Consider the following 26,380-nt stretch of genomic DNA (forward strand, 5'->3'; position numbering starts at 1 on the left):
CTTCGCCAAGTGTAAAAATTCGTCGGCGACGCGTGTATCGTGCAAGAAATGAGTCGGGTCGCTCGCGTTGTTCTTCACCCTTCATGGACTCGCGACGAGAGATCACGAAAATCATGCTTTGTCCTCGGACGTTCTCTCTCTCTCTCTCTCTCTCTCTCTCTCTCTCTCTCTCTCTCTCTCTCTCTCTCTCTCTCGTCCCGGCGAGAACCATATGTCCGTCGTTACCGTCGAGCCAAGGGGTTCACGAAGGGATTTCAGCCCGAACAGCAACATGGGGTCGTCGTGTGCATCGCGTTGCGTCGATCACAAAGCGTCGTGCGGCGACAGAAACGGGTCACCGTGCACACTCATCTCACTCATAGATTCGACGAGTACGCGGAGTGTAAGTATCGCGCGCAATTCTCGAGAAGTGTCGGGAAAAGAAATTCCTCTCTCGCGGATGTAAGAAAAACCACAAACGCACAGTCGAAGACTCGACGATCGAGCCCTCGGCCTCGTCGATTATGATGATAACACCCGACAATCGCGCTGTAGCAAGAGGCGAATCGAGAATCGAGACGCAGTTCGACTGGGCGGAAATAAACAAATCTTTCATATCGTATATTTTTACGAACTCGCGTGGGAATGCAGCGAGACGCGTAGGACTTGTAGGAATGCACGACGCAGATTCAGTTAGGCGGAGTTAATAAAGGGAAAAATAATAGGAAAAATCGAATGGCTCTCGATACACGCGCGCGCGCGCGCACGTATACGCACACGTGCACGTAACGATTATAATTAACGAAACGCGGCTCTCTCGACACGGTGGTGGACGTGTAGCAACGGAGACGATGGCTATCGGGGCGTATGAATACACGGGCGAAGAAGAGTACACCTCGCAATATCGCGCGTCTATGGGACGTACGTAACAGCAGGCTGTGTAAAATAAAAAGACGGCGAACCAGAAATAAATTGTACGCCCACCAGCCGTGTTTTTTTCTGCATTATTAGCTTGCAAAAGAAAGAGGCCGGGGGGAGGGGGGAGAGAGAGAGAGAGAGAGAGCGGGAGGTGGCAGCCAGTCAAGGTAACTGCGACGATCATCGCGAAAATTCGCTAGCCACGAGGACACCGAGCGAGCGAAATCGTGTCGCAAAAGTGACGAGATCCGTCGCGGTAGCGAGCGTTCGTTAAGTTACACGCAGCGGTGTAACTTAGATTTCTGGCGGGACGCGAGAATGACGTCACGTTGGTTTTGTGCGCGAGCGAGCGTCGATTTCGGAGAATTGTCTTGGAAAAGACAGTTGGCGGCGTCAGATCGGAGACCGACGCGAATTGAGGGAGGCGATCGGCGAGTGGCTTCTCGCGACTCCTCGGAATATCGAGCGCGATGTCCGCGGTGTTAAACAATACGCGCGTCGATTTTCCAGCCGACGCGTTGGAAATTGGAAATCCGACTAGCGATCAGCTCGGTAATATCGAGGAATTGCTGTCGCGCGATGCGCGCTTTGTCCCGCTCGGAATTGCCCGGCGAAACGAATGAAATTAAACGGCGGTAATCCCCTGCCCCGTATATGTACATATATCAGCCGGCGAATAATAGAGCCGTGAATTTACAAGTCGCGGCGCCGCGCACTCGCACGCTCGCGAATTCGCGAGGCCGCGGAATTCTGTGGCTGTTAACCCGCTTCGCATTTCGACGGATGCGGAATCGCCGCGAGTGTGCCGCAGCAGCCAGGCGAGGCCGCTCCGTCCGAGAGCCGCACTGACTGATTACTCTGCAACTGCCGCTTTTCTTTCCTTCTGAAAAACCGGTCGCGCGTGCTCGCGCTCCTCGCTAAATGTCCCGCTAAATGTCTCCCGCGAACGCGAAGGCCGTGTCCAATTTCTCACCGTTACGCGCGACGTCGCGAGATCGCCGTCGCCGCGCCGCTGAATTTCGGGAAACAACGCGGAGACAAAGGGCCGACGAGCGTCGCAGAACGATCATCAAGTGCGACGGAGGAGAGAAAGAAACAAAGAGGAAGAGAGAGAGAGAGAGAGAGAGAGAGAGAGAGAAAGAGCGAGCGATCGAGCAAGAGAGAGAATCCCTCCGCGATCTGCCAAGCGCGTCCTTTTCCGTTCCTTTTCATGAATGACGCGGCGATTTGAACGATACGCTCGGCCTATGAATCCCCTCCCCCCTCCTCGGGCGTAAGTGAACTCGGAGATAAGTGAGGATCTTCTAATATGAAAGCGCCAGGAGAGACATTCACCTTTCACAAACTCGGAGGAACAGATCTGCGTGCGAGCAAGCCTCTCTCGACTCAACCCGTTCTTCATCGCACACTAATTCTATCTGATTCTCATCTAAATTTTCTTGCCACACTACTCGACCGACCGCCCGGGCGGTCCCTCCCGGTTTCTCGATTGATCACAGCTTGGTGTTTCCATGAGAGACTTTCGGAGGAAGAGACGCGATCCGGTCTTGTTCGCGGTTTTGCATGGGGTTCGATCTCCGCACGCGGGAATTTCAATGGGGGAGGGAGGGGAGGGGGTCGCTATCCCGAATGGCTCGCGTGAAATTTGCTCGCGCTGATCGGAGCCTAGCACGAGGCACGAGTGCCAACGTGTCGAACGGACGACACGCTGTCGCGAAGAGCGAGAGATGGCGATCCAGTCGGATAAACAAGACGGAACAGAAGCGTGTGCGGGCGAAGAAGAAGAACACGACGGCGAAGCCCTCTACGCGGAGCTTCTCGTGAGAGACGAGCGCGCGAGTTCCACTTCACGAATTCGAAAGCGCGGGAAGCGCGAGAGGGCGAGAGAGCGAGAGAGCGAGAAACAGAGAGCGAGAGAGGGAAAGGGAGAGTGAGAGAGAGAGAGAGAGAGAGAGAGAGAGAGAGCCGTTGATTCCGTGATATCACGAACCGAATAATCGCTATACGTCTTTGCGGCCATGGCGAGCGAAGACAGCAAGAAGAAGCGGAAGCCGATGGGCGAGTTGAAGAGGAGCGAGAGGCGAAAGAGCACACGAGCGGAAGCGGAGCCGTCGCCGTTGATTTCGAGTCGACCGGTCCGCTGGAACGGACTCTGCTGGACCGCCAGGAACCCGATCTTGCCGATCTGCTGCTGCCGGCCGAAAGAAGACGCGCGCAGTGCTCGCGGCAAAGCGACTAAAAGCGCGAGCGGGTGCGTGCCGATCGCGAGACACGGCGTGTCGTTACGGTTTTAGCGCGAGGACCACCGCGAAACGGGGGACAGAGAGAAAGAGAGAGAAAGAGAGATAGAGAGAGAGAGAGAGAGAGAGAGAGAGAGAGAGAGAGAGAGAGAGAGAGAGAGAGAGAGCGAGCGAGCGAGGGAGGAGAGAGGATACCGAATAATCTCAGAGGAGAATAATGTGCACGAAGACGAAAGGGAGACGAGAGAGAGAGAGAGAGAGAGAGAGAGAGAGAGAGAGAGAGAGAAGGAAAGAGAGAGAGGAGAGAGAGAGAGAGAGGTGGATCGAGAACGAGTGGCGGGTGAGTGTATATTAACAAACCGCGGGAAAAGACACCAAAAATAATTCCCGCGCGAAGAAATAAATCCGGGGATGCCGGGGATGCGCAGGGCGAGAAGAGGCGCCGAGAGCAGAGCGAGTAGCAGGGTGGTGCCTAAAAGAAGGTTGACCGGGTGGGTTCTGGGTAGTAAGCTGAATTAGTAAACCGCCATCGGAAGCGAGCGAGTGAGCGGGTGTGTATTATAAGAGGCACGGCGAGGCGATCGCCGCGGGTAGTCGCAAAAGTGACGCGGGCTCGGTTTTCGATCGGTGTCGCGGTTTCTTCCCGAGACAAAGACGGATGGTGCTGCGGGGGGAAAAAAGGAGAGAGCGACAGCGAGAGCGAGAGCGAGAGAGAAAGAGAAAAAGAGAGAGAGAGAGAGAGAGAGAGGGAGGGGGGGCGGACAAAGAGGCAAAGAGAGAGAGAGAAACGGATACAGAGAGTCCTTCTCGGAGGAACACCACAAGGATAGCTTCGACGGATTCGCGCACGACGGAAGTGTCCGCAGCAACCGCGACGATGACGATAACGATGACGATGACGATGACGGTGACGGTGACTGTGATGGTGACGGCGACGATAACGCGACGGTGCAGCGTGAAGACGACGGTATCGCGAGTGCCGAGAACGCGAGGAACCGTGTCGTGCGACGGCGATGATGCAGCAGCATCATCATCATCGGCAATAGAAGAAGAAGACAAGCAAATGGACAAGCAGGCATGCAGGCAGGCAGGCAGGCAAGCAAGCAAGCAAGCAGGCAGGCAGGCAGGCAGGCAGGCAGGCAGGCAGGCAGGCAGCTGCTGCTGTTTCGCAGCAGCAGCAGCAGCAGCAGCAAAGCGGGCAGGACTTACCTCTGCTGTTTTTAGAACTCCACTCCCAGAACTGCCGCGAGCCGAGCCGAGCCAAAACCAAAATACCACCGATATAGTAGCGCCCCTTTTTCGCCAGGGTGGAGGGACGCGGCCAGGGGAAGAGATGGAGAGAGTGTGCGTGTGCGTGTGCATGTGTGTACATGTGCGTGCGTGCGTATGCGTGCACAAGTGGATCGGGTGTGTGCGCTCGTAAGACGGCCCACCTCTCCTCCACCAACACCCAACCGGCGTGGTCCTCGGCGAGAGAGTAACCACGCGACAACGAAGACGACGGCTAATCTAACCGACGAGCGAAGAGACGATCGCGATCGCGACGACGATGACTATGACGACGACGACGACGACGACGACGACGACGACGACGACGACGACGACGACGACGACGACAACAACAACGACGACGACGATAACGACGACGACCACGAGGAGGACGATGGCGTCTCCGCGATGGCCGCGCCGCGATGGCGGCTCCATGCCCGCGATGCAAAACGATCGCCTCTCGGTAGTAGCATCCTCGTGACGCTCGAGAAGCCGAAAATCGAGGACGGTACGATATCGGTGAGTCCATTCTTCGATGCTACGGGAAAACGCACAGAAGGAAATAGCGAAACTTGAACTCCGGGGGAGTTTCCCAGGGAGAGCAAAGTGCGCGATTCGGGAAGTCCAGTTTTGAGACAAAGTGCCGTCTCGAAACTGGACCTTGCAGATGCGACTTGAATTCGCGACAATCCAAGGAAGCTGCGAGACGATCGAGGTTGTCGGGCAACTTGGAATATGTCGCGATGACGACACGATGCTTGCGCAGCATTTTACATCTCTTTCTCTCTCTCTCTCTCAAGTTGAAAATTTCATTGAATTTTCATTTTCATTTTTGCATCTAAGCTTTCTCAACTTTGAATCCCTTCGTTCTTCCAGCTGTAACCTTTCGATTTTTAATCCTCCTGCCAATTATAAACTTTGCTCTTGTTCCGACTTCTCGCGCTTTATTTCCGCGACCGCCACGCGTCAGGATCATCTTCGTGTGTGCAACAGTAGCATCGAAACTTCGGCTCACCCACATTGTATCGACTCGATTTGCTTGCCATCCCTGAAGGAAGCCGGCTCCTCCGATTTTCGGCTGAGTCAGCCGAGATCGGCGATCCAGAAATCGCGCGATCGATCTCGACCTCGGCCGAGTCGATAGGGAGTCCGGCGGATTGTTTGATCAGGTGCCTCGGCGTGAGATTCCAGCGAGATTCAGCGAGCTTGCAAGAGCGCGCGCGCGCACGCGCGCACGCGCAGGCGGCCTCTTCTCATCGACAAAGCTCGGTGCAAAGGCGGACGTGTTCTCTCGTCGTTAACGTTTCTTCGTTCGCTTCTTTCCGCACGGGCGGCCTCAATGAGCGTCACGACGTCAGCGTCTCCCTCTCTCTCTCTCTCTCTCTCTCTCTCTCTCTCTCTCTCTCTCTCTCTCTCTCTCTCTCTCTCTCTCTCTCTCTCTCTCTCCTCTCTCTCTCTCTCTCTCTCTCGCTCTCTCTCTCTCTCTCTCTCTCTCTCTCTCTCTCTCTCTCTCTCTCTCTCTCTCTCTCTTCCAGTTGTTTTAACTTGCGATACTTCTCAAGTTTCAAACGCGCATCGTCCGACGGTACAAACGCAATATTCTCACGGCAGCTCGTCCGCGATTTCGAGACTCGTTTTTTACAATTCACGCACGGAGCGCATCCGCGCGAATTTCGCGCCGTCGCGCAGTGGGGGGGGGCCAGATGACATTTTTTGGTTGAAAATTCTCTAGAGACCTGAATTTCCAACCGATCATCGACACCAATGTGGATGAGGTTGATCCTGAATAAATTCCAAAGAGATCGGTCTAGCCGAAATTTTGAAAAAATTATCGGTTCAGGGTTCATGGGTTTAGGGTTTGTCTTAAAAGTTTCGAGGCTCGAACTTAATGTTTTATAGCTGAATATCCAACGTCGAGTATTATTAGGTTCTCGAGCTATGGCTAGATTGGGTATATATATACGGCTTCATGCATCCACGAGCTAAAAAGTATCTCGGATTGATAGACTCCTAGATTGATGAGCTTAAGACTCAAAATCCCTCGGTTTTGTGCTTAACGGGTCTATATCTGATGTTTTTGTATTTTGGGCATATGAGTTTTGGGTTAATGGGTTTCTGCTTCAAGATCGATAAATCTCGAGGTATCTGTTGATTGGTTTCATCCATTCAATTCGCTGAATACGCTATTAAATAGAAATAAGTGTCGAATATTGAGCGTTTCACAAGTTTCTCGCGTTTATCGCGATAATTTTTCCTCTTTTGGGGCTAGTAATCCGAGAAAAAAAATTTTTTTTTATTTTGGCAAGACAGATCTCCGGAATTTATTCAGGATCAACCTCTCATCCATTGGTGTCGATGATCGGTTGGATATTCAGGTCTCTAGAGAATTTTCAAGCAGAGTGTCATCTAGCCCCACTGTGCGCCGAGGAGGGGGGAATCGTCATGGCGTTTTCCCCGCGAAATGATTCCGAGGAAAATGAGGCATCGAGGAAACCTCCGGTGCGCGCTTCAACGACGGAACGAGAGCCCGATGACGCAAAAATGACATCACATCGCACGCGTTGAGCGAAACGCGAGGTTGCTCGGTTCCTCCGCCGATTAGCGAGCTCGCAGAGAAGCGCGTGCGAGCTTTCACGTCGGACCGTCTCGGTAGCGCGCTGGATAAAAAAAAAAATAAAAGTCCAATTTCATCCAGCTCGCGCGACCAAGCCGTTTCCGGAAGCCCGAGATGCACGGTTCTCCTCTCGAGCGACGTTTCCGGCGAGCAGCGAAACGAGCGAAGGGAACGCTCGTCCCCCGTCGCCCTTCGTTTTTCCCCCGCGAAAGTAACCAAGCCCCAAGCTACATTTCTACCAAAACTCAAGTCCCGAGCGAGCTTGCGACTCGCTTACCGACGATTTTCCCTCATACGTATGCAGTTTCGAAGCATCGACTCGCCGCCAAGCCGCAAGCGCGTCGGCGAGCTCAGATTATCGCTCTAAATTTCATTACACGGAACTGTAATGTAACAACGAGCTCCGCGGATAAGCGAGCGTACTAACGGCATAACGGAGGGCAGCTACTGACGCGCGTCGAATCCCATTATATGCCGCTGGCCGATCGGCCGAGCGGTGCGCCGCTCGGTAGAATTAACGTTTAATCATCAGCGTGAATCATTAATTCCTCGCGCGAGCGCGCGCACACATCGACGACGAGGCGAGGGCCCGACGAGTTTTATCGTGTATCTACAACATGCACGGGATACGTACGATTCCCGATGGCTGCCGGAGAGGGCCGGTTGCGAATCCCCCCCCGCCCTGCCCGCGAATTTGAGCCCTATTCCGCCGATTTTCAGCCAGGGAGAGCTCGTCGCTCGTCGTGTCTCTACGATCGTCAACGGGCAACACCTCCCGCTCGATTGCTTCCTCCAGCGATGTTTCCCGCCGCGGTACAGCGCTTTTCAAAATGACGGTAATGCTTTTTATTTCACACGTGGCCCGAAACCCAGCAGATGCGCGAGATGAGAGAGAAGGAGGTTTCTGCGAATTTTTCGGCGAGAAACTCTCGCATTCCGGTCATCGGCTGCATTCCGAGCTGCGAAGGAGAAAAAAAGCGTCGAGACTGTTTCGAAAGCTACCCCTACGAGCTATCCCTTACTCGTCCCTTATCTACAATTTCATAATCCGCGGGAGCCTTCGGCTTCGAAATTCTCCCGGTCGGGTGAGTCGCGTAATAATAAATAAGCGGCGATAATAAATTCATAACATCTCGCAATGGCGAGGACCCGCTTATTTTTCAATTCCGCCGCTATTTTAATCCCGATATCGGCAACCGAGAGAGGCAACACATCTGGTGGATCTGGGCCATTCCGTATAAATACGGAACGTTACACCGACCGATCCGAGAGACAGAGAGAGAGAGAGAGAGAGAGAGAAAGAGAGAGAGAGAGAGAGAGAGAGAGAGAGAGAGAGAGAGAGATAGAGAGCGAGAGAGAGACAGAGAGCCTAGGCTTCCGCGAGTATAAACGAGAAAGACGACGGGAGAGCGAAGGGAGGGGAGGGACCACGGGATTCGCGTATCTTCGGTATCCGGGTGGGTACAGGAGAGGAATAATTAAGGTAATCACGGCGCAATGCGCGGAGCGGCTTCCATAGCGTGGAAGCCGTGTCTTTGCTCGACAGCGCTGGGAGCCGAAAATTACGCGTAACACTGTTAAGTGACGGCTAACCGGCGTTAAGCGGCGCTAAGCTATTTTATTTAGCGGAGTCGCTGTATAAATTAGATCGCGATGCAAGAGAGACGCAGGGACGTTCAGGAAGAGAGAGAGAGAGAGAGAGAGAGAGAGAGAGAGAGAGAGAGAGAGAGAGAGAGAGAGAGAGAGAGAGAGAGAGAGAGAGACAGAGAGAGAGAGACAGAGAGACGGAGAGAGGGCGAAGGAGAGTGGTGTACCAATCCGTGAGTGACGTGACATAATGCGATTCGCATTGCCGAATCAACCCCTCCCGTCCCTCGACCCTTTGCAGCATCACCCTCGTAAACGTGAAGGCGAGAGAGAGAGAGAGAGAGAGAGAGAGAGAGAGAGAGAGAGAGAGAGAGAGATGGGTGGAAGGGAGGGAAAGAGGAAAGAGACAGAAAGAGAGAGAGAGAGAGAGAGAGAGAGAGAGAGAGAGAGAGCGAGATACGTCCAATTATAAAGCCTGACGTAACGTCGAAGTTTCCATAATTACTGCGCCACTACCATAGTCAGCCAGTCACGCCGCGAGATCGGCCGATGAATTACTTATGTCCGCGTTATCTCACTTCGCTCTCTCCGCTGTATTCGGCTGCTAATCGGGTTAGCGGTGCCTGGAAGCGACTCCGAAATAGCGAGCGTTATTAATTTAAGTCACTCTTAATACGCTCCGCGCTCTCTACCATATCGGTGAAATCTTTTCTCCCGTGCGTCCTCTTCTCTCCTCTCCTCTCCTCTCCTCTCTCTCTCTCTCTCTTCTCTTCTCTCTCTCTCTCTCTCTCTCTCTCTCTCTCTCTCTCTCTCTCTCGTCTTGCCGCCCTGGCTCGCCCACCCCGGTTATCACCGACGTCATTGGTTCATGGAAATATTAATTCGCGCGAGGACGCGCGAGTTCGAAAGTTCGTACCACCAATTATCGGGAACCGATAAAATTGGCGCGCGCGGCGATGCCTGTATCTCGGTGTCAAACTTCGCGGTGTCCAGGGCGGTTTACGCTACGGCGAAAACGTGTGATTACGGTACATGCCCGACGCACGTTCCTCCGCTTCGCCGAGTTCACCTCGCAAAATCTCCGCGCGAAGCAATCTCCGGCTGTGTTCTCGCTTTGACGACCGACACGGTGTCGATACAGCCGGCCAGTGTGCGATTCGAGCAGATCTCTGGGAACTCGCGGAACGAAAAACGTACAGGATTGCTTCGTCATAATCTTTGGACCATCAACCGAGTGTACCGGCGGCGGAAAGATCGTGGTACCTCTCGTCCCGATGAGTTTGGAGAAAACCGTCCCGACTTCCCCCGCTTGCAAAATACATGGGAAAGAAACGTGTCGCAACCCCTCGCTCGCGTCTGTAAAAGCTGCTGCTTATCTGTAATCGAAGCTACGGTGGATTCGTCGTTTATAGGTCAACTTTTTCGCTGTAATTGACGCGAATCGTCGGTTCTTGCGACGTTAAATATGCGAAGAGACACTGGGGGCCGATAAACGTACAGGGATTATTTATGCGCTGAAACTCGAGCTCGCCGAGAAGTTGAATCAACCAATTTGAGATTTTCCGAGAGAAATATCGCCCGCGCCCCCTCCGTGCCTGCTCCGTTCGCGGCAATTTTGTAGATTTCCGCTACTTTAATGTTTCAGCGGAACATAATACGCACTCAGTGGTAGTCGGTAACGTTAATTAGAACCGTCGGCGAGCGTACGCCGTTACCAAAAATAACCGCACGCACGAAACGCGTCACGTCCACGTAGCGCTAATGGCAGCTTCGTAACTCGCTCTCTCTCTCTCTCTCTCTCTCTCTCTTCCCCCTCTTCCAGCCTACCCCTCTTGCTCTTTCCTGCCGAAACTCTGGCAGAACTCCGCAGGAATCATCGAGGAATGTCCAAAGCGGAAGGACAGCGCATCGCACGACCGCAGCGACGACGAGAGATAACCCCGATCGCGTTTTGCACGAACAGCAAGGAAGAGGAGAGAAGAGGAAGAGAAGAAGGAGAGAGAGGAGGACCGGCTGACCGGGCGGTGATCCTGCGCCAGAACTTTTTGCCCTCGCGACCAAGCGCTCTCGGCGGAAAGTAGAAAAATATAAAACGACATTGCTCTGGATCGGCACGTGCCACTCGATAAATCTGTCGGCAGCTGACGGCACGGCGGTTGCTACGACCAACGTACACATTCTCTCTCCCACCCTCTCTCTCTCTCTCTCTCTCTCTCTCTCTCTCTCTCTCTCTCTCTCTTTCTCCTCCTTCTCTTCTCATTCTCGCTCTCTCCTCCCCTGCTTCCGCACGCCGCGGTTTCCTTCTCTCTCTCTCTCTCTCTCTCTCTCTCTCTCTCTCTCTCTCTCTCTCTCTCTCTCTCTCTCTCTCTCTCTCTCTCTCTCTCTCTTCTCCTCTCTCCTCTCTCTCTCTCTCTCTCTCTCTCTCTCTCTCTCTCTCTCTCTCTCTCTCTCTCCTCTCTCTCTCTCTTCTCTCTCTCTCTCTCTCCTCTCCCTCTCTCTCTCTGTCTCTCTCTCTCGTTCCCTCGCAACGATACACCCGCGTATGCTTCTCTCCGTTTCTCCCTCTCCCCCTTCCTCCTCTCTCTCTCTCTCTCTCTCCGTCTTTCTCTCTCGTCTCTCCGCGCTCTCCACACGGTCCAGGAGGGCCAGCATCCCCAACCGAGCGCGCGCACACGTGCGGCCCGTGACGCCGCACGACTCTCGGCGCGCGGTTTCTTCCTCCGCTAAATTATATCGCCCGTCTTTTCGTTCGACGTGGCCGGGCTGCGAGAGCACCGGCCGCCGCCGGTCGTACACAGAACTCCCCCGTGGCGATATATCGCACGTCCCAAGGTCAGATTTGCGGAGGTACGAGGAATACTATATTCAAAGCAAAGCGGGCTACTCTCTCGTGCGCCCGCGCGCGCGCCTTCCTTTTTCCGAGGCGCGATAAATCGCCGAGATGGAGAGACGCTAAATTCCTGTCTCTCCTCCCGAGAAAATGTATGTATGTATTCCTTTCTCTCTCTCTCTCTCTCTCTCTGTCTCTCTCTCTCTCTCGTGCGCGTTTCCGCATGTCATTGCCTACATCACGCCTCGCCGGCTGCATATAATATACGCGCCATATCGGACTCGCGCGAGAGGTTGGTCGTATTTTTCATCGAAAATCACGAGCGCGAAATTACACTCGCTCTCCAAATATCAATTCCAAGCTTTGTGAATCAAGCAACCACCACCCCGCTCTCCGCCAACGCGTCTCTCTCCAACGAGCTCCCATTATTCCCTCTTCGGCGCTCAAGTAACCCGGTAATCCGACGCAAGCCTGAATTACGAGACGGACAAGGAGTTTTTCCCAGTGAGACCGTCCGCTCGACGAACGCGGTGCGCGCAGCGACCGGTGGCCGCGGAGGAGCTCCGCGGTCGCCTGGAATAATCTCTCAGCACGCGCGCCTCCGAACTAACCGGCGCTAATTAGCCGAGGCATCGACTCGGTGGCGCTCGCTTGCTCGCGCTCGGCGCAGCGAGAATTTTCCGCTGAACGCGGCTTCCACGTCCACAGCCGCGAGACGCGTCGCGAATGCGTACGGACGTGCATACGTACGTTGCATCTCTCGCTCCGACGAGTACGCGGTAGCGCTGCCGCCGTCGCCGCCGTTCTCGGCGTAGCCTCGCTCGCTCGCTCGCTCGCTCGCTCATACCACGACGCGGCGCGGCGTGGCCGCCGTGCGCCGCAGGAGGAGCTACACGTGTATCTAATCGATGAACGCATCACCTACGTCATCGCCTCTCGCACTGTAAAGCCGATACACGCGCGCGGACTTCCTGACCGCGCGCGATCAGCTCTGAAAAGGAACGGCGTCGTTCACACGGAAGCGCGCGCTCGAACGCGCGAGCGTCCGCTCGCTCGCTCGCAACGGGGCTACGCGCGCGTGCCGATTGATCCTCGCGAATCGCGGGAGATTCGTCGTCGCGGCGGAATTTACGTAATTCGCCCCCGTGGCTCCGCTCGGCCTTCTTCGCTCCGGCCGTTTCCTCTCCCGCCGCACGCGCGAGCGCGACTCGCATTCCGCGCGTGTTGCGAGGTAATATATCGATCGCGAGAGAGAGAAAGAGAGAGAGAGAGGTTTCGCACCTCCGCGACAGCCCGGCGGGATCTCCTCGGCGCGGAATGGCGTTTTCCGCAGTGTCGAACGCGGCGATTACGCGATATCCGCCGCCGCCGCGGCGGCGTGAATCTATTTGAGGAGCCTCGAGATCGCGATCGAGAGAGATCGACGCGCCGGATCGCGTAGGTGAGATTGGGCTCGCAAGGAAGCACACAAGGAGGGCACTCGCGCGAGAAATCCGCGCGCGCTAATACGGGCCGGATACAGATTGTAGTGGCGTAAACGCGGGAAGAAATTCGTTCGACGGACGATTATCTGAATCGCCGCCGACTCTGCTTTTCCCGGGCGATTTTCGCCGACCGAACGAGAGCAGGTTCTCGTTCGGCCGACAGGATGGCCGTGTAATCTCCATTTCATCAGCGATTTAGAATCCCGGCGACGCGTCGGTGAGTTTTCACGCGAGCCGACGTCGCGTCGACGCGATCTAAGCCATTGTTCGAGTCCGGCAGCTGGCCTTTCGCGCCCGGCAAAGCGATCGCGATTCAGCGACGATCTCTTTAATTTGAGCGCGCGCGCACGTCTATCTGGTAACGTCAGAAACGCGCTCTCCCTTTCCCTGCGCTTTTCTAATGATTAACCAGCTCGCATGCTCGAGAGACTACTGTCTCGGATAGCCTCGTGGGAATCCCAGATAGACAGATGTATGGAAATTTAGCGGCAACTTTACTCCACTTGCAAGATGTGTAAAGCTTGTGTGCCTTGTGAATGCTTCACGTGGCGCTCATATTTATCGCATCGAGCGACGGGACGGAAATAGCGAGGGAATCGGCGGAATTTATCCCGAACAATATGTCGAGTCAAGTGCGATAGGAAGATCGGGGAGGACGCGTCATATTTGTATTTAATAAATATGTATTGAGTAAACATGTTTTCACTAAATTCGCTGCTGCGTCGATACAACAGAATACCTCCGTCGCGCAGTGTACGTTTTTGGACAAAAATCGCTCGTCAGCATAAAACTCAAGCAATCTTGGTGAACTTTTTCTTTTTTAAATACGGGGGAAAACTCCAGCAGCAACGAGGTATTGCGGGAAATTGGGTACTTGTGAACCTAACCTTTAAAAAGCGTATGTAATCCATACGGGATAGACACTTATAAACTTAAGGATCTCGTAACCCGCAAACATTTATAGTTAGAAACCTCAATCCATAAAAATCCTGAAATCCTCGAACGTTAAACTCGAGAATTTCCTCGCCTAATCGCAAATCACGAAACCCTCTAACTCCGAAACCTTTCAACTTTCCAACTTCGAGTGCTCAAACCTTCGATCCTTATGTTGTATCCAGTGGGATATTATTGTGGAATCGAATCCGTGAATGCCGTACTATGCCATCATGAGGTTTAGATAATGATTTGACTGCCTTTTGTTCATCATTCACCCTAGAATGGTATCATAAATACAAAGGTAACTCCAATTATAGATTAATCAGCATGAAAATATAGGTAGACTTGAGAAAGTCTAAGGCTCTAGTATTGTAAATACTAAAAAATACAGGTTTTTTACAGGTCAGCAGGTTTATAAATATCCAATTTTCCGCAGTACTTCGTTATCGCTGGAGTTCCCCCTGTATCAAAAAAATAAAACTCATTGAAATTGGTTGATTTTTACGCTGGCGGGCGACTTTTGTCCAAAAACGTACACTGTGCGCCGCCGCGCGATGTAAATTCTTCCGTGCGCCAAACTCGCTCGCTGAAAACGCAGCGAAAGAATCGCCAAATTCCCATCGAATGCCTCAGGTCTCACGCGTCATAGTCGTGGAAGTTTCCCTACAAGGTCCCTCTCCTTCCTTCTCAGACGACCGTCGTCCAAAGTCGCGGGGAGAGCGTCTCATGGAAATCGTCAAGAGAACGCAGCCGGCGTGAAGAAGGAGCAAAAGACGCGACGCGACGCGACGCGACGCGACGCGACGCGTCGCGTCGGCTCGTTGCCGCCGCGGGGAACGGGGCGAAGGACACGCGAGCGCGCGCGCGGGACGCAGGGGTGGAGATTGGCGCGAGTGCAACGCGCCATATTCTTTGTCCTATGACACGGCGAAGTTAAAGCTTCTCGCGCGGCTAAAATTAAACCGCAGGCAAGCAAGCAGGCAGGCACAGCGCGCGGCACCGCGGCGAGCTGCCGAGCCGCTGAGGCTGAGCAGGAGCAGCCGCCAGAAACCAGAGCACGTGCTTCGGCTAAGTGACGCGCGCCCTCTCCCCTGGCGCACCCCTTGCCACCCCTCCTCCCCCCGTTCTCTGCCCCCAGCTGCCGCCGCCGCCGCCGCCGCCGCCGCCGTCGCTTTCCGCTCGCCCGTGCTCGCCGCAACTGCCGCCGCCGATCCCGACGGCGACGGCGAGGTATCGATACCGTTACGACAGCGGTATCGCCGATACCCGCGGCCTCGCGCAGGAGAGATAGATCGAACGAGTCGGACAGGGCTTTTGCTCGGAGGAAAAGTGAGGTTCTGCCCGGTCACGGGGCGGAGTCGGAGTTCCGAGAAGCAGAAATTTTGTTTCCTTGGACAAAAGCGCGCTCTCTCTCTCTCTCTCTCTCTCTCTCGTGCTTCGTTCATAGTCATTATCATTGTCAATTCGGTAGGTTCCTTTGTTCCTCCGCGTAGTCCTGAAGAGAAGTCGCCTCCGCTCGGTACTTCTCGCAGACCCGAGCTCTCGTCCACCGATGGACGATTTGAGTACCGTGGAAGATCAGAGCGCAGACGCCGATATCCACGGAAATGAATTTTGAACGCGCTCGTTTACACTTTATATTCGCTGCGACTGTCGCTCGCTCCTGCGGGACGTCAAACGCGTAACTCGCGAGTTTCGGTGAATGCCGCCCCGCCCGGTGAGTCGCCGCTCCTCGGAGAGGATACAGGACACCTCGAAGCCGCACGATGGAGGACTATTGTTTCCTACTTACGATGTGCCCGGCAACATCGTTATCCGGTAATGCGATCTCTCGAGTTACATGCGCGTTATTCGCGTCCCGTCTACGCTATTCTTCGTTAAGCGTCGGAGCCCGCGACCTCGCGCGTTCGCCGACGGCCGACGGCCGTGGCAGATGCAAAAAGAGAGAGAAAAAGAGAGAGAGAGAGAGAGAGAGAGAGAGAGAGAGAGAGAGAAAGAGCATCTTAATGCGATTGTATAATCGATCGCAACATCCGTCGTATTTAACTACCGATTACAGAGCTCAGCATCGGAAAGCACGACTATGATGCTCTCGACGCAATCAGCACGATGCGCGCCGATCAAATGGATTATCCGAGAAGTGGGTCGTATCCTTCGGGATTACCTTCTCCTCTCCGGCGCGCGATGACGAACGATGTAATCCGCGGTCGCCGCGGACTAACCGAGGGAGAGCCCGCGCGTTGTAAGTAAGCAGGAGGCGGATGAGCCGTCCGACTCGCGGATGCGATCGCTAAGTAATTGATTTCGACTGAGCGGCCGACGAAGCTCGCGAGCGAGCGCATGCAAAAGCGTTTGGAATGCAAAAGAGTCAACGTCAGCCATTAGAAAGTCAGGGCGACGTGTGCCATTCACCTAGTAACTTTGTCTCTCTTTCCCCTCGCCCCTCTCTCTCTCTCTCTCTCTTTCTCGCGGATAAACGTCATTTTCCAGAGGAAAACAAAGAAGAAAAACGACAGGCAGCGACAGCGAGGACTCGTCCAGCCGTTGGCTGTTGTATTTTCGGAGCGTCGGGAGAACGATAGGACCGCGCCCGGGAAAGGGATGTTACACGCGACCAACCCCAAACGAATCTTATCCTATGGAGAAATCTCCCCTCCCCCCCACTCCCCCCGCCCGCCTCTCCTTCTCTCTTTCTCTGTAGGAGAGCGTGGAACACGTGTCCAGCACTCGGGTAGCCGTGTGGCCACGTGTGGGGTGATAGGATGTTTGCGCCAGATTTTTCATGATGTTCGCGCATCTCGCGCGCAACGTAGAAAAACTCGGACCACGGGATATATCGCTCCGGCTCGTGCAACGGCGTGCGACGATCGGCGACGTTGTTTCGTTCTCGCATTCTATAAGCACGCTTCGCACTTTTTCATCATCGTCGCTAATTAATAACCGCTCGCGATTAACAATGCCCGGCGCTTTCCCGCGCTGTCGTTGATTTACGAGCCGGGACGTGTAACGGATGGTTTCACGGGGAGCGATCTTCGGGAATACGAGATGGGGAAGCAGATTTGTACAGTCCGTTCGGGAGCTTCGCTTCGACGGGCTTCGCTCTAACCCGAGCAGAACATCGTCCCACGGCCGTATTAAAGCCCCATCCGGCTTCCAAATTTCGAATAGGGCCCGGATAATTTTGTCGGATCCGGCACGTAATAAGGAGCGAAACGCACCGCTGCACAATGCCCTGATAAAATTGCCCGGAATCGAGAAATGTCCTGATGAAATGTCCATCAGGACCAAATCAAGGCATCCGAATAATGACGTCATCGCTGACGTGAGGATATAATCCAGAAAATATTGCGAGACAATTGCCACATTCCGAGCGGATAAGGACCACTCGAGATTCCTTCTTATGGCTCGCTGCCTAGTCATGCCACATCAGGCATAAAAAATTGCCGTATTTGATTTCTGCTCGGGCTTGATCGCGAGGACCGTGACGAGAATCGACCTGAATCGCGCTGAGAGGATATTACGCGCCGCTAAGTCGGCAATGAGGGGCACCAATTTTATCCGGCGACTGAATTGACGGATGCATGAAACTTGTAGCGCTTAGCGCGATCTTAGCCGGCGTATTATGCAATCATCCTGCCGGCCGGGAGCAGACGTAATTATGAAAATGTACGGACGGGAGGCACGGTGTTCGACTCCTGCGCGCCTCCCAGTTAATGATTCACGCAAGGACGGCGTTCCGTTCGCGCGTGTAAAACATCATTCTCTCTCATTTGCACGTAGATCCCCGTAAATGATCAGCCGGCCGCACGAATTCCAGCACATGTTTCACATCCGGAGCACGTGGAGAGGCGCGCTGGCTGCGTCGCCTCGCCTATCGAACTCGAAATCGAAAGTCCATCTTCCACTTAGGGGCAGATAATGGCCGGGGGAGTCGGAGAGCGAGCCAACACCCGACGGAAATACCACACGCAAAAGAAAATATCGCGCGCCGGCCGCGAATGTGGCCGCAAGACCGGCGATGAATTGCGCCGAAGAAAAGTGCCGCGAGGGATGTTAAAAGTCGCGTCGCTCCCGACGCAACCCCGCAACTTTCGGACTCCACCGTGATTTCGCGACATTGTACATCCATCGACATCTCGTATTGTAGGAAACACAGTTTTTCCCCAGGAAGAAAACGAAACGACGGAAGAGGGGGCGGGGGAAGTTACATCACATCGCGCAACTCCAGCCTCCCTTTTCGCGAAACATTCTCGCCGCGATCGATCCTCGCGCGGTCGAAGCGAAGCGAACTTTTCGAGTTCGCGCCAAAGTGCATTCGGCACTACACGATTTCTCGGCAAAGGGTTAACGATGTAGTGCCATTAGAATGTGACTGCAGTGTCGCTTCTCGAGCGGGAGAGATCATCTTGAATGTAAGTGCCGGGGCGCTCACCCTGCCACCGGATGGTACAAAGCAAGCAAGCGAGCGAGCGAGCGAGGAAGTGAAGGAGAAAGAGAGAGAAAGTGAGAGAGTGAGTGAGTGAGTGAGTGAGAGAGAGAGAGAGAGAGAGAGAGAGAGAGAGAGAAAGAGAGAGCGAGACAGACACGCGCACATGCACACACAGGGAGAAAGGGAGAGACCCGTCCAAAGGGTTTCGAGGGCTGCACAAGCGCATCGGCGTGGAGTTTCGATAACACGACGGTGCACTGCAACGCCGCGCGTGCACGTGAATCGCGTGTGCACGCGCTGCACTCCGCCCCCTCGCCGCGCTCGTTGCTCACGATGACGCTCGAAAGGCGCCGGCGAGATCTTTGGCCTTTGCCTTTGTCCTACTTACCGTGGTAATCCCGGGGCTTTATTAGCGATCGAAAGCTTCCTTCTTCACTCCGGGAAAGCGGGACGCGCCGCGGCGCGGCGCGAGAATTTCGGCCGCATATCGTGATAAGCGGCGAGGCCGGGCAGAAGTTACGTTACACGTGTATCCGAAACGTGTATCCGCTCGACTTTCTGATTATCAGGCAAGGCGGTCGGCTCTTTTCGTTTCCAAAACTAGACGCGTCATCGCGATGCTCGTTGGCCGCCTGTGAAAGCGATTACCGTCCCGGCGTCGTTCACTTCGAAAGATCGCCCGTCGAGTTTCGTTGTCTCGTTGACTCTACGAGTTAATTATTACGACTCTGTTGTTTTTTCTTCTTTCTTTTTTTTTAATCAAATTTTAAGGATCTCTCTCTCTCTCTCTCTCTCTCTCTTTCTCGTTTCTCTTTCCGTTCCTCTCCTCTCACGATTAGCTATCGCTACCGAGGGGCGGGGGGAGGGGGGGGGCAAAAAAGCTACAATTGCGTTGCCCCTGTCACCAAGCAGAAGCGAGTAAAAGTAGTTAGCCAGTCGATACCGAAAAAAGAAGCAACTCTCGCAACGATAACGATGTTACGGTAACGCGTTGCTATCCGTCCCGGTCGATTACCGTCGCTATATTCGTAGAAATTGATAACCGTTCGCCCGGGGCGTGCTTTAGAGGCGCTTCATTTTTCCCTCCTCCACGGATAACCGAGTTTCGGGCTTGGTTCGCGAGGAGAACGCGACGGTTATTCCAAATGTCAATACAATTTTCAAGCTTTCATCGCGCCTGGTTGAAAATAGCCGGCGCAGTATCCCGCCGGCAGACACGTTTCGAGGATACTTGGATGCCGTGAAAGGTTAACCCCGGCATTTTTAATGTTTCCGCTAATTGCATAAATTATCTCTCGCGCCGTTGCATCGGCGCGTTTTCGACGCGCGCGCGCGCATTATGCGAAAACGATATTACGACGATGAATAAACGAGGAGAATCGCCGCGGGACCGGTTCTCTCCGCGACCGACTACCGGTTTCCTGCGATAACGCTCTTTTTCGCGAGAACGGGGGGAGGGGAGAGGAGAGAAAAAAGAAACGGGAGGAACGATCAGTCTGGATTGACGAGAAGTACGAAGCGAGCCGAATTCGCTGCGAGTCGAGTTAGCGCTGAATGTCTCACAACCTCCCCTTCGCTATTCTCACAATCGATCGAATCAATTCGGAGCCGAGCGAGGCGAGGCGAGTCTCGCGGCGTAAGAAGAGAAATCACGAGGCACACCGCGATCGCACCTGCCGCCCCCGAGGACAAAGTCACGCGGGTGCAGGTGCACTCATTGTCAAAGCGCACGAGCTTCGTCGGGGCGGAACCCGTTCAACGCGTAGCCGGGATACGAGCGGAGGGATATCTCCGCGACGGCGACCGAGCGACTTCTCAAAGAGCCATAACGATAAACGGCGACAAGACGCATGTGCTAACGAAGGAAGCTGCGAGGGGGTCCCACACGACCCTCTATCCTAAAATCCCCTAAGAAGCATGCTCGACAATAAGGGGGAGGCCACCTGGGTTCACCATCCCAAGACTCGCGTTTCGATCCGACCGACGACGTCGCCGTCGTCACCGTCGGACCCGGTAAAGTCGCCCCGTCGCGAGCGGGCGTCGTGCGTGAATCACGCATACGCACATTGCTTGCTTCCACCCGCCCGCCGCCGACCCTCCCCGACGCGTGTTCTCTCAGTTTCTCTTTCTTCCTCTTCTTGTCCCTCTCGCTCGCTCCCTCGCGGGTGTACACGCTGCCGCGTTAACTTGAAACGCGATACTCGCCGCCGTGGTCCAGAAGCCGAGCGCCGTGCGTGACGAGACGAGGCGGCTGATCGGGGCGACGATGAAGAAAGAGGAGGAGGAGGAGGAGGAGGAGGAGGAGGAGGAGGAGGTGGGTGGTGGAGGAGGAGAATCGTGGGAGGAGGAAACAACCGGAAAGAGAGACGGAAGAAAGATCGACGGAAGAAAGCGCATCGAAAGCGACGCGAAAACGCTCAAGAAGCCGCCTAATTCGCCAAGATAAGTGTGCAACAGGCGAGGAGCGTGCGGGGGAGGGACGGGAAGTGACAGGAGAAAGAGCGGTCATGCGGAGAAAAGCCGAGGAGAATCTCGAAAAGCTCATGCGTGCGTTGTCAGCGTGGACAGAAGGAAGAGAGAGAGAGAGAGAGAGAGAGGGAGAGAGAGTGTGTGTATGTGTGAGAAAGAGCGAGAGAGAGAGAGAGAGAGAGAAGGGAAAGGGGAACGAAGAGAGCGAGAGGAGGGAGAAAGGAGAGCTGGCAGCTGCTGGGCGCGTGCGGCGTCGGACCTTTTAAGGCGCGATCACCGGACGCCCGGCGTCGCAACTGCCCTCCCCGCGTCACTCCCACCCCACGATGTGCTGTCGTCCGCTTCTCCCCTCACAACACCCTCTCTCTCTCTCTCTCTCTCTCTGTGTGTGCGTCTCTCCTTCTCTCTCCCTGCTACCGCTCGCATCCTACGCATTTTGTACTTCCTCTCTGTCCCTCTCTCTTTGCTTACCTCTCCCCCTCTCCCTCCTGACACCTCCAAGGAAACTCGAACCGCGTGTCGCGACGGCCTCTATGAAATCTCATCCACTCGTGCGTCTCCCCTAATCCTTTTCTCCCTCCCTCTCTCTCTCTCCCTCCTTCCCTCCCTCCCTCCCTCCCCCCCTCCCTCCCTCCCTCCCTCCCTCCCTCCTCTCTCTCTCTCTCTCTCTCTCTCTCTCTCTCTCTCTCTCTCTCTGTCTCTCTTTCTCTCTCTTCTCCTCTCTTCTTCTCCCCTTTCTTTTTCTCTTCCTTGCCTCTCACTCTTCTCTCCCTTTTTTTCTTTTTCTCCTCCACCTACTCCTCGCCGCTCTATCTCTCTCTCCCTCTCTCTCGTCTTCCTCTCGTCCATCCTCAAGCTCTCGCCCTCTTCGCTTTTCTCTCTCTTGCTCTTCCCCTTTCCCTCGATGTGTTATGAAGAACGCGCCGTTGGCCGATATGTAATTGGCAATCGAACCGATTAACGTCTTCAGGGACAACAACACACGCGGCGCGCATGTACCTTCAATTTATATGATAATGTGTGCTCGCGCTCGCGTCGCTCGTGATAAAATGTGAAATTCGATATGGCCCCCGCGAGCTTCCTCGTGGTATCGCATTTTTTACGGGACGAGACGGTTCGATAATGACCGAATTTCACAGAGACCTCTTTTCCAGAGAGAGAAAAAGAAAGAAGGGGAGTGAGGGAGTGAGAGAGAGAGAGAGAGAGAGAGAGAGAGAGAGAGAGAGAGAGAGATGAGAGAGAGAGAGAGATGAGACATGCTCAACACCGTCGGGCGGATTCGTCTAGAGCGAAGTGGCGGATAAAGTCAATCGAACTCTAATGCTCGACGAAATTCGAGCAATTTTGTGCTCAGAATGAAATTAAATAAACGCGCCGAGGTGAAGCGCCCAATAAAATCGAGCGAATGAATTTCAACAAATACAAGATGCGTGCGTGCGTGCGTGTGCGCACGCGCGCGTAAACGCATGGTAACACGCGCGAGCTATCGGGCGGCAACATGTAACAGCGTCTCTCCCCCCTCTCTCTCTCTCTCTCTCTCTCTGTTTCTTGTCTTATCCCTTCTCTTCTACGAAACTTACCCTCCTCCTATCCTTTTATTCCTCGCTCTACTACCGGATATCGCCCGGCGCCTTGTCAGCTGACCGCGGCACGGCTCTTCTCACGTATCGATTCGCGAGAGGTCGGAGTCACGCCACATCGTTTTCCCCGTCCGCGTTCGCATCCGGCGAACTTTTTCGTTCCCCGTGTCGATCGTCGCGATCTCGACCGAACGACCGACCGACCGACCGACCGACCGACCGACCGCTCGTCTTGCGCGGCACCGCGAGAGAGAACGTAAAATGAGCGTTGCAGCGTTGTTTTCTCCCTGTTTGTCTCGGACGTGAGCTAACGATTGTTACCCGCCTGACTGTTAACCCTTATAGTGCCGAACAACAATATATCGTTGTTAGCAACACTTGCGAAAAGTGCCAACGACGATATATCGCTACGCATACGATGGCGCCTTACTCATTCGCATCGCGAGAGGACTCTGTCTCAAAATAAATTTATAAAACATTATAAATAAAGTTGAATTCCTCGGCAGAAGTCCTATGTGAGATGTTCCACGAGTTGACAAAATTGTTTATGGGTTTAACTTTCTGTTATATTCCGCGATGCGCCTGACGCTTGCTGCGCATCGCGGGATTATCATTTAGTTTTGATATTGATAATTTTGTTACAAATAATTGAAAACGCAGTGTTTACGCTCGATACTACGTGTTCTATATCAAACTATGACCAAACGACGATTCTTCTTATTTTGCGAATACTCTTTATAAAAAATAACTGAATTTTCCATTTTCCCTAATGATTTTGAAGAAACATTATTAGCACGATTTTCAACAAATATTGAAATACATTTGGCATTAATTTATCCTCCTTTTACTTCGTAATATATTCCTTTTGAATTCGGTAAATATCATTCTTACTTTTATGTTTATACTTTTTTTTCTCAAGCCTTACTAAATTACATCAACTTGGTTCGGTATTTTTCGCTTAGGCACAATTCTTTCGATCGGCAGCAAAAGGGTTAACATCGACTGCCGACGACTGCGTCGATGCGAAATAATCAGGCGGTTATTCATAGACCGATTTAATATTTAAGATCGTCTCGTGAATTTGTTCAAAGATGTAAGAGACATTTTATTGGATTTAAGACGATCTCAAACATAAGATCCTTCTTATACTTGAGATCGTCTTAAATCCCGTAATGTGTGATGTAACCGCTATGAATATCGCTCGTTGATTCGCCGCAGCCGCAGCTGGTGATGGAAAATTCGGCGGGTCATAAAAAATAGGAGCCGAATCCGCCGATAAATGTGCCTCTCGGATCACTCCGATTGGCGTGGAGTTTTCTCCGGCTCCTCTCCTCCTTTTCGGTCCCACTCGGTCGGATCTCGCGGATTCAACGGGGACGATGACGCGGGATAAAAACTTTGTCGCCAGGCTGAAGACTAATAAGTCGAAATATTTGCATCGGAACTTGCGATTTCGAAGCGATGCGAATTAAGAATGTCCAAGAATTATTATTGTGCCCGCTGCGAATATTTCGGTGCTGACATAATACCGACTGATGATCCTCTTCTACGCCAATGACAGCAAGAGATACACAGGGCGGACGAAGATAACCCAATATTCGTACTATCTCTCGTTCGGCAATCGACGGGCAGTTCTTTGCGGCGAAACGCAGCCGCGCTGTCAAAGGCTACGGATGACTCTTTAAATTCGATTATCGCCGCGCGCCTCTCTATCTGCGGTATTTGTAATTACGAGCGTTTGATTACGCTCGTTATGCGTGCGACGTCTGCCCGTCGATTTTTCACCGCCCTCGGTATATAATATTCCGTAATCGCCGCGATCCAGCCTCTTCACGCGCGGATGCCGCTCTAATAAAAAATGTCTGAATTTCACTACGCCCGTCTCGCGTGAATTCAACGATCAATTATCGTACCTCCAAGTTTCCCCTGCCTCCTATTGATTTAATAAAATCTCGAGTCTTCTCTGCATGAAAGGCGCCATATCGAGGATGTAAATTGCTAACGCACTCAATTCCGTCCCTTTCAGACAATTACTCGCGATTTTACTTAGCATTTATTCGCAAATTATAATAATGTAGATGTATTACGGACGTAAGTAGACGTAAGCCGGCTTCCCGAGAAAAAAAGTGATGTACGGATGAGCTCTGTAATAACGGAAGAGTAATACGGATATAACGACAAAAAGGAGTATTTTCTTCCGAGAGAGAGAGAGAGAGAGAGAGCAATGTTAATATGCGACAAACGCGAGGACCGGAAATACCCGCTATGCTTTGCAAACGTCAAATTTACGCAGCGACAATTACAATCGTAATATACAACTACACGGAGAAAAACGGTTGGTTGAGTGAAACGACATTCTAGCGAAATATGAACAATACGGAAAATTCGATTGAAGTTGCCAGAATTCAATCTAAATTATCGAGATTTCTGATCAACTCAAACGGAATTCTGGTATAATTTCAATTTCCGAATCGTTCACATTTCATCAGAAAAAATTCGTTCACTCAATTAAACCCAACCGAACATTTTTTTTCCTATTAATATAAAACTCTCACTGTGACAAACGTGCTGCTTTAACAAGATTCCTTCCCTCCACCTTGAAGAATCAATAGCAGATCGATAAAGACATAAGCGCTAAATTAAATGTTAAAAACGCAAACGTGCTTTTACCGAGGCTTTCGTAAAATCCTGAAAAAGAGAGAGAAAGAGAGAGAGAGAGAGAGAGAGAGAGAGAGGGGGGGGGCAAAGCGCTCTCTCAGGCGACGATGCGTTTTTCGATGTTGCGATGCAATATCACGGCGATATCGAAATCCCGGCTGCACTCGAGTGCGGTTGTATTTTTACGTAGCTAATTCATTACACGCGCTCGATAATAATAGCGGCGTAAAAATATTACGGAATATTGGCGTTAAAGTGCCGTGCGCATCCAACTGTCAAAGCTGTCATATGAAGTGCGTCATCGAAGTGCATCAACGAAATGGTGCACTCGTCGCGCACCGGCACGGTGACGATTTTCGCCAATCGGCGAGGGAATCGGGTCTTCTTCATCTCTCCTGCCGATCAACCGTCGAGTCGTCTTTTCCTGTTCTCGCGCGCGAAAGGGTGAAATCCCGCCGAGTCCCCAACCCATCCTCCCGCCCCGGAGACGGAGCAAGGTTCATTTCTGAACTTTCTTTTTCTCAAAGACTTTTTTTCTCAAACGGTATCACAGTTCCAAAAGCCACGCAGACGCGGGCGGCCGTCGTCTATTTAGAAGATGCGCGCGGGAAAAGCGGCCGTTCTTTTCATGGCGCGCGGCGCGGCGCGGCGCGGCGCGGCGCGGCGTGGCGCGCCGACGAGCAGCGCGCGGCCTGTTGCTGCTGTGCAACAATGTATCGATCGAGCGGCGAGTCGATCATTTTTATCGTTGCCCGCGAGAAAGACGTTATTCGCCCGTGACCGCGCTCGGCGTGCATCGGTCCCTCTGTATTCCGTAATATTTTTACGCCGCTATTATCATTATCGCGCATGTAAAACGGATTAACCGGCCGCTTATAAATAAGACAACGTCGCGATGCGCGTTCGCCTTGGTATCGTCGCCGCGTGAGCGGAGTTGCATCAATATTTACCAAACAACTGGCCGGGGCCGGCAGCGCCGCCTGCGCTCGAGACAGGCTCGACTCTTCAGCCGCGGCGCGCTTCGACATCGCCGGTCCTCACCCTCGGCCAAAATCATCCCCGGCGATTTTGTTGTCGACGGCGAATCTAGGACACACGCGTTACCCGGTCGCAGCTGCGAAGATGGCGTATTTTCTATACCTTAATTTCCGCGGTCCCGCCCGCTGATAATTGAAGGGCCGGCCGAACGAGGGAGGTGGGCCCGCTTGGGGGAAAGTTCCGTCTCGGCGAAGCGCGCGGGGGAGTTACACGCGCCCACGTATTTACATTCGCATTGATGGCCTCGGCACTCTCGATAGCGATAGATGGTCTTTTCTCGCACAACCAGTGAGGACCGAGGAAGCGCTGAGCAACACCTCCAGCTCCTTCGATTCCGCCAGGAACAATC

General features: G+C 53.3%; 1 protein-coding gene across 2 annotated transcripts in view; it reads right to left on the bottom strand.

Moving 5' to 3' along the window:
* Positions 1-26,380, bottom strand: part of Mef2 (myocyte enhancer factor 2) — an 88,845-nt gene that overhangs the window by 44,617 nt on the left and 17,848 nt on the right. The gene's annotated exons all lie outside the window — the stretch shown is intronic.

This window comes from Harpegnathos saltator, unplaced genomic scaffold (genome assembly GCF_003227715.2).
Source record: "Harpegnathos saltator strain DR-91 unplaced genomic scaffold, Hsal_v8.6 scaffold135, whole genome shotgun sequence".
In the NCBI taxonomy this organism is placed as follows: Eukaryota; Metazoa; Arthropoda; class Insecta; order Hymenoptera; family Formicidae; genus Harpegnathos; species Harpegnathos saltator.